Here is an 8,592-nt window from a genome sequence, read left to right on the forward strand (position 1 = left end):
TATAATACCTCATTGAAAAACCAATTCCACATCTCATTGATTTTTGTTCGGTTTACTTTACAGTTGGAGATGATGCAGTTCTACAACTATGGAAACATGAAAATGGGTATATAATTAATAAAGCTACTAACCTTTGTTTAGATTATGAACATGGAAATTATAAACAATTAGGATATGTAATACCTTTTGTTTTTCCTTTTCAACTTTACTTCTTTTATAATCACTGATGAGTTTCTTATGATCATATTTTTGGGACGGTTCATGTTTTTAGTGCTATACATAGTAAGCCTTCCATCCCGTAAAATAAAAATATCATGTTCATTACGATCATTTATATTTTGCTTACCTTGGATTTGGTTACAATATTTGAACTTTAACTACATTATCATAGTCTGTCAATGGCATAGAAAAGTAGGAAAAGATGCACACAATCAAGTAAGCAATCAGAATTTCTAAACTGTTAACCAAGCTTTCCTACAAAACCTAAACAACTCGTCAATTTTTTCTTTACTTAGAAATGGCTTTATCGTACTCATAATTTAATTGCATGTGTAGACGACATCAACCGAGTCTTAGACATCAAAGTAAGTACAAAGAGAATCATGTATCGTCGATTTTTGTGTCAATCATCTTACTTAATCTTGTTGGCCATTCTAGAGTCCATAAATGGTTTGACCAATCTCTAAAAACCCCAAAAAAGCCACAGCACATCGATGAAGACGGCTCTACCAAGTCCTGTGTGAAAGATCAAATATCAATTCAAACAGTTGAAATCTTGTCATCAATTTTTCAAATGTCAGAGAATACATGAAAACTCATGTTCACAATTACAAGTTTGAAGGATGTTTAAAACTTGTTTCGCTTGACCTAGTGTAGTAGCTATGATTTCAAAGAGATGAGAGTCAGTGGATTAGAAATAAAGTCACATAAGAATAAAAATACTAACATTGACCAGATGCATTAGGGACTTTAGATGAACCAAAGTCAATGAGTAAAGTAAGTGCCTCTACACCAGGTGGCATCAAATCAATAGTCCTTTCAAGACACCAGACAACAAATTTAATTTGTTTGAAGGCAAATCAAGAGTCTCAATCATCAAATTGTCAAGGAATTCTGGACACACTCAGAAAGTTACTAAGATATTTTATGCTGAGGCGGACAAAAGCAAGCCACCTACAAGATTTACCTCCTATATACCATGAGACCATTTTATTGGATATACATCCCCAATTCAAACAAGTATATCAGCAACATTACCAAAGATTTATTCAGGAATTCGGTAGGGACTCTCAAATCCAACATAAATGATTTGATGAGGATTGCAGAAGATTGAGGACAGTCAAAGAAGATTAAGGGCGGTGGACAAAGAATACAAACAAAGAAGAAGATTGAGGATGGTTGACAACAAAACTAGAAGATCAAGGATGGTTGACAAAGAAAGAAGAAGATTGAGGATGGATGACAAAGATTGAAGAAGATCAAGGATGGTTGACAAAGATTGAGGAAGATCAAGGACGGTTGACAAAGATTGAGGAAGATCGAGGACGGTTGACAAAGATTGAGGAAGATCGAAGACAATCAAAGAGGATTGATGATGATGAAAGAGGTTTTGGAGGAGAGCGAAACAGGAAGCAGGTACTTTGAAGCTCTTGAGACAGATGGTAGAATGTCTCTGGTTGGAGCTGTTGATACCTGTGAGACCGAGCTTGTAGCTAGTTGGCCAAAATGTGGTTTTTGGCTGCAGTAGAATCTAACATTGGTGTTTGAATTGTACAGTTTGAGAAATGTATTTTTTGGTTTTTGGTTTTCGATTTTTGGTTTTTTGATTTTTTGGTTTTTGGTGTTGCTGGTACTTTTTGTCGAAAGGTGACAATGCAATGAAAACGGTGTTGACTACTGGAAATTTGGGCAAAAAGGGGTTTCTGCCATGACTTTTACCCCAGTACAGGGGTTTTATCCCTGTATTTGAGTATTTTCTGTAGTTTTGTCTTTGATTTTTGAATTTTGCACCCGGGAATTGTGATTTTTGATTTTTGAAATTTCGCATTGTCACTTTGGAACGTCTCGCATTCCGTAAATATTGAACCCGGTCCCACAGTCACCCACAAGTTGATCCCACCCTTGCTGTAACTATTGCCAACCTACCCAAGTAGGTTGTAACTCTCTCAGCATTACACCTTGTTTTTCTTTGAGTACTAACCGCTCCCCAAACTACCCCATTCCACACTTAGATTATTCATCACATCATAAACCACCGGGCGTCACCTCGACCCATGGCACTTACCCGTCAGAAAAACAAGCAGGCTTCAAATACCCCACCCACCAGACGCATCAATTGTGGCAGGCAAAGGGTCCCCACAAGTACGTCCTTTGTTATTTCAGCCTTGTACTGTACACTCGTTGATTATTGCTGGTATTATCATTCATGATGCTGCATTTCCTAATCCTTGCCAGCGGAAGATTCTGATACCCAGTCATCACCTTTGCCAGGTCAGTATGTTTTACCTCTCTTCTCACCTCACATAATTGCCGCGCACCTGACACCACCACCAACCTTGTATTTAGATGAAAGTGAAGATGAAGAATTTCCTGCTGCACCGGAAGACTCTGCCTCGGAACCTGGAGAAGGTACATCCTTTCGCATTTCTTATTTTTTTGTATTATATACTTCGCCCTACGCACCACCTTTGTTAATTTGCATGAAGAAAAAGATGCGGCCCCAGGACCAGTCCCCAAGAAGCGAAAGAAAAGAACCAAAAAAATTGTGAACCCTGAGCTACCACATCAGGGAGACCTCCCTCGACCCAACATCCCTGCAGAAGGTCTAGATAGTAACAGAATTCCACTCCCAGAGGAACCTACGACCAGACCCACCTTGGACAACTATCAACATCTCGCTGAAACGTGGAGTGTTATCAAGCTTGAACACTACCTCAAGTGTACTAAGGCTCTGGGCAACAGCAGGATTCCTCCTACAATCCTGACCCAAGCCAGAGCCCTGGAGGAAGAGCTCGCCACTTGCTTGAAGGTCTTGAGCCTTGCCGGCGGGGTGTCGTATGACACACTTAAATATGGAGTGTTCAGTGACAACTCTGCTTTGATTTCCCTTCTGTCAAATGATCATTGACCAACCATTTTCATTCTACAGTCATTGCAACATTTGCCAAGACAAAGTCAAGTCTTACAATCTATTTTGCAAATTCAGCCTGGCCGCAACTGTTGACAACATCAGTAAGTCCAAGTTTCACTCATCATTTGATTCCTCTGAGCTGAGTTCAAATCACTCTTGCAATCCCACAGTGCCTCAACCAGCTTCGCAAACACGCAAGGAAGAACAAACCCAGTCAAACGAGAAAAAACCAATTGCCTCTTACAACGACAAGGTTTGTGCGGCCTGGCAAGCGCTTAAGGAAACGCCGGATTTGGAAGTCTTTGAAAAAAAGTTGTTCAATCGGATTGCTCTGGTCATTTTGAATGATCCAGTAAACCTTTTACCCCACGAACAGCTATCCATTGAGGAAGAGGAATATCGTCCGGCATTTGAACGCCTAGTCAACGTTCAAAAGGTAAAACAGCATCTTGCACTTAGTTGGCAGATTTCTCAAACCGCGAAGTACCAACAGAAGGGCATCAGTCAAGTTGAATCTATACACACTTCAGTTGGTACACCTATATCTCTATTTTATAATGAGACCTTTACTGACGTCCTCATCATTGTTATCACCCTTTTCCCACTCCAGCTTCAGCTAGCCCACAAGTCGTACGGTGTCCACTACCACCTCATGGCCGCGTCTTGGAATCCAACCACCACCAATCATTTCGCCGGATGGAGGAAGGAGTTCAGCTCCGATCCAGTTTACCTCAGCACATTCTCTTTTGGAAATCACCTCCTCAAAAGATTTGACCGGTTTGTTACCAGTCAAGACACCTCTCAATCGAAGGCCAAAACCCCTGGTGTGACTCCAAACAATCAGCTACGCAAGGACTTCACATCGCGGCTAAACGAGCTTGTCCGTGAGTACCTCACGGACAACATCTTTCTCACGCTCACACCTAGTTAACAGTTTATCCTACTTTGCGGATCAGTGGACCATTTGAAGCACCTCTCACCGCAATCAAAGAAACCGAGATCACATATTCATCCCAAAAAACCAAAGTGCAACATGGTTTTACGAACAACCGAGTTTCCTGGTGGGATTTGCCTGGCAGTACATCAGACACCCAATTCCAAAGTTACCGCCAAGATGCTGAAAGCCGGCCCTGCCGCTGTCATGAATGACAAGGCTTTGATGGCAATTTGGAACAAAGACATCCTGGCTAGACGTTACAAAGTCATCAGGGTGCCTGCCGAGACTGAAACCTCGTGAGGCAACTGGCGTCGTCAATATTCCAACACCCAAACTTCAATTTCGGCCGCTTGATTCCCTTCTGGTTCAATTGTTGTTGTCTCTTCTTCCCGCTCAATCTGGGATATTATCTTCTCCCATAACCCTTTGCTTTTGTTTTGCAAAGGGTTGAAAATACTCTAATAGTATACAGTGTGACCCTAATGTTTGTTGAAATTTCATCTCCATCGTCCTTGATGTCAGTAGCCCATGTGCCAACATATATAGATCAGAAGCGGTATACGTTTAACCAGGCGCGCCTAAGTGTCACCGACAGAGATGTCACGACCTGACTTACATGTAACTGTTTGGTACATAGGTTTCATGATTGTTTTCATATACCTATGTACCGGTAGGATGATACATAGGTTTATGGAACCTATTTACCGGTACATTCACATTATTGTACCGGTACCTCGCGTGGCCAGCTACTCCCAATACCGCACCCCATTGAACCTCATTCCCACCAAGCCTACCCAGATAATTTGTAGCATCAGGTCACGCCATTAACTTTTCCACCGTTCTCATCCACACCTTGCCAATCACGCCAAAATTCATGAACCATGTTTGCAGCCTGCGAACATGGACTTCGAAGGGGCCCTTTTCACACTCTATGGTTTGTTGATTGTCTTACCCAATCTTCTCATGTGATCCCTCTTGCACCAGGAATCTTCACTTATAGCCGGTTCTATGAGCTTGATTCCTGTGTATGCATGCGATCAAGACATCCGGATGTGCTCCTGATTGCATGAAGCAAGAGAATCACATGACGTTAAGATCTTATGCTGACAATTTCTTTTTTTTTCTTTGTTTCATACCCACCGAACCTGGCCGTCCAAACTCAAGCCTGACAAGCACCCTTCACCGAATGAAGCAGCATACACATCGGATCTAACCGACCTTGAGAATGTAGAACACCCACGACCCACGATGGTCAGGTAAGCGGAGTAGAATTAAATGCTACAGTCAGACACGAAACTGATCCTAGTACACTTCCCAGCATGCAGGTATGGCTGAACAGACTTTGTTGGATCAACTACAAGTACCTATAACACCTGGCTGAACCACAACCAATTTTGCATCATCATGTATGCAAAATTGATGTCACCCTGAATTGTAGCCATCTGCAAAGACCTACAGCCCCTCCAAATTTGCAGTTGAATGCTTTTGTGTGGCAATCTTTGAGTACAGAACCCATTGCTTCAATGGTTTTCACCAGTGTTATCACTGTGGCCGGTTTGGCCATCAAGAGATGGCCAATTCTGTATGTTTTCATTCTCTGTCCTAACTCCGTTGTTCTCTGTCCTAACTCAATTTTTGTATGTACTAGAGAACATGCGGGCATGCCCACAACATGGGAACCCTTTATTTGTCCAATTGTTCCAGATTAGCACACTGTAACTTAAACCACTTTAAAAATTGAATACAACCCATACATATTACTAAACCCATCCTTGCAAGGCATTCAACCGGCCACCTTAAATCTGGTATGGGCCAAAATGGGAAATTACATGTATCACCATTGTTTGAACAATATATGGTCAGGTTTGTTTTGTCACCATGATAGTATATAGGAGTAAAAACTTATGCTCCAGAATTCCTATCTCTGACACTGCGCCAAATTGCAAATTTACCGTGGAGTTTAGAAAATTGAGTAGACATAGAAAATTATAGAGAATCTGGCCAGGGTCAGAAAAATATGGAAAAATAATGGTAGGGCTCTTTGATGCCTTCCAATTGTCTGTCATATTTTTTCATATTTTTATAACCACAATGCATATAACATTACACAAAATATAATATCTTCTGGGCAAAAAATATAAAAACCAACACACAAAGATATTGAGCAGTCTGGGAGAGAGACAGAAATACACAAAAATATGCATATTGTTCCTATAGTTGAGAGCTTTGATTTGCATATTTTTTGTATTTTTAGTGTCAAAACTGTTGATTGTACTAACAAAAAAACCTTCAAGATTCTCAGATTACAATCTGTAACAGATATTGGAGGGCATAAGTTGAATTCTACAATCCCTTATATCTTTTGCAATTCTGGATCAAAAAACTTGATAATTAGTTCATTAAGAAGCCATGGAAAGCATTGGAGTGTTATGTTAACGCATCAAATCTGTAGCTCCACTGCAAAAAAAGTTATTTGTCTTTGAAACAATTTCCTATATAGCCACATAGATATGCTTTGGACTTAGACACATATTTGCTGTCTCAATGAAAGATATAGTCACAGAGTTTGGCTTTCCAATGAACTAAAAATCAAGTGGTTTGACCAAGAATTGACCAAGATATAAGGGATTGTTGAACTCAACTTATGCCCTCCAATATCTGTTACAGGCCGTAATCTGACAATCCTGGAGGTTTTTTGTTAGTACAATCAACACTTTTCACACTGAAGATACAAAAATACGCAAATCAAAGCTCTCAACCATAGGAACAATATGCATATTTTTGTGTATTTTTGTCTCTCTCCCAGACTGCTCAATATCTTTGTGCGTTGGGTTTTATATTTTCTGCCCAGAAGATATTATATTTTGTGTAGTGTTATATGCATTGTGGTTATAAAAATATGAAAAAATACGGCAGACAACCGGAATGCATCAAAGGGCCCTTCCATTTTTTTCATATTTTTCTGACCCTTGCCAGCTTCTCTATAATTTTCTAAGTCAACTCAATTTTCTAAACTCCACGGTAAATTTGCAATTTGGCGTAGTGTGAGGTCAACCCTGTGGTTGAATCCATTCTTTCAACAACAATTTGAATTATCTTGATTAGAATTTTTACCATTGTAGAAATTCACCTGTGCCTACCCGACACTTCGGACACTAGCCGAAGGAAAATGTATCATTCTCATCGGTGATAAGCCGAAGACCTCCCTTTCGACACGCTGACGCGCCTGCCGCGTCGGCGGCTGAAGAAAATTTTCAACTTTAACACCCTCAGGAACACCAAAACACTGCTCTAACACCTCTTCTGCACCATATTCACAAAGAAAAAAACATTGATTTAGCTGAATAAAGGACATATAAACGTCTTATAACCCATCAAATACCTGTAACTCCATCCCTGTGTGACTTGAGATTATCATGTGGGACATAAGCTCCCTCATGTGGAACGTGATATGTGGTAAATTGGATCCCCCATGTGGGACATGTAGTTCCTCATGTGGGATTAGCGTTCCACCTTAGTCTTTGTGAGACGTAAGATTACATATGTGGGAAATTAGATATCTCATGTGGGACATATAGTCCCTCATGTGGGATAGCATCCCACATTAGATGTGAGATTACACATGTGGGAAATTGGATATCCCATGTGGGACACATAGTCCCTCATGTGGGATTGGCGTCCCACATTAGTGATTGTGAGATGTCAGATCACATATGTGGAAAATTGGATATCCCATGTGGGACATATAGTCCCTCATGTGGGATTGGCGTCCCACATTAGTGATTGTGAGCTGTGAGATTACACATGTGGGAAATTGGATATCCCATGTGGGACATAGAGTTCCCCATGTGGGATTGGCGTCCCACATTAGTGAATGTGAGATGTGAGATTACATATGTGGGAAATTGGATATCCCATGTGGGACATATAGTCCCTCATGTGGGATTGGCGTCCCACATTAGTGATTCAACGTTACACATGGGCGGCTTTGGATTTCTATCATTCATGTGGGACATATAGTCCCTCATGTGACACCCAGGATCCCACATGTGGAACATACGATCCCACATGTGGAACTTAAGATCCCACCTGTGGAACACATGATCCCACAAGTGGGACACAAGAACTGAATAGTCATTGAAGTTTGCCTCCCTCTTGGATTAATGTGTGACAGAGATCCCACATGTGGGAATTCAACTCCCACATGAAGAAATGGTACCATCAATCCCACATATGTAGGTTCGAATTCCACATGTGGGAACACTCAAATCCCACATATGTAGATATAATCACACATGTGGGACTAGTTCGTATCTCCTATGTGTCATTTACATCACCCCTAAGTATATATGTACTTATGTATGTACTTAAGTAACCACCCACAGCTTCGCCAGGGACCGAATGAGTGAAAGACTTGAAAAATCTTTCCCATCGATCCCACAACATCAAGAATCCCTCTCACCTTCAATCACACAACATCTCTAGGAAAAATATTGAATTTTCGATGGACTCTTCCACTTCAACC

The sequence above is a fragment of the Melampsora larici-populina genome (assembly GCF_000204055.1).
Source record: "Melampsora larici-populina 98AG31 unplaced genomic scaffold MELLAscaffold_49, whole genome shotgun sequence".
Lineage (NCBI taxonomy): Eukaryota > Fungi > Basidiomycota > Pucciniomycetes > Pucciniales > Melampsoraceae > Melampsora > Melampsora laricis-populina.